Consider the following 855-nt stretch of genomic DNA (forward strand, 5'->3'; position numbering starts at 1 on the left):
CCCAGCCCCACCCTTCGCTAGCTCTGCGTGACCTCTGGCAAGTCACTCAACCTCTCTGAGCCTCTTTCTTATCTGCAAAATGCAGACACCTGGCACAGCTGTGCCACTGGCCCATTGGAAGGTACAGTGAGGTCACACAGTGAGAGGGCTCAGTCTCTCCACGTGTCAGCTGGGGAGGGTATACGTGCCTGCCCTCTGTGACAGGGTAGAATCCCATGACATGACGCCCATGCCCGGCAGGTAGTGAGTACTTAAAAACACTGCCTGCTACTGTTATTGTCGCCACAGAGGAGAAGGCCACGGCTCTTCTGCATTCATTTGACCAATCACGTTGATCAGAGATGGAAAGAGAGCTGAGGCTAGTTCATCGCTGCCTGCGAGCACGCGAAACCACACGCAGCGACCACACCTCCTTGGACGAATGAGACGTGGCCGGGAGGGGTCTTCAGGGCACAGTTTTTAGCCAACTAGACCTTAAGATCCAACCAGAACACAGCCCACCCGTCTCTGCCATTGGGGGTCCCAACGGGAGTGCAGGAGTTGGAATGGGGACGGACAGCGGGTTTCTGGGTAGGGGCCCAAGGAGTCCCCTGGGGCTGAGACATGTGGCTTGCTCACCACACCTTGTGTCTTCAGCGCCTAAGCAACCCATTGCTGGCTGTCATCCATCCATCCATCCATCCATCCATCTCCCATCCATCCATCCGTCCATCCATCCATCCATGCATCATCCATCCATCCATGCATTCATCTATCATCCATCCATCCATCCATCCACCCATCCATCCATCATCCATCCATCACCCGTCCATCCATCTATCACCCATCCATCCATCCGTCCATCCATCCATCTCT

The sequence above is a fragment of the Pteropus alecto genome, unplaced genomic scaffold (assembly GCF_000325575.1).
Source record: "Pteropus alecto unplaced genomic scaffold, ASM32557v1 scaffold15, whole genome shotgun sequence".
In the NCBI taxonomy this organism is placed as follows: domain Eukaryota; kingdom Metazoa; phylum Chordata; class Mammalia; order Chiroptera; family Pteropodidae; genus Pteropus; species Pteropus alecto.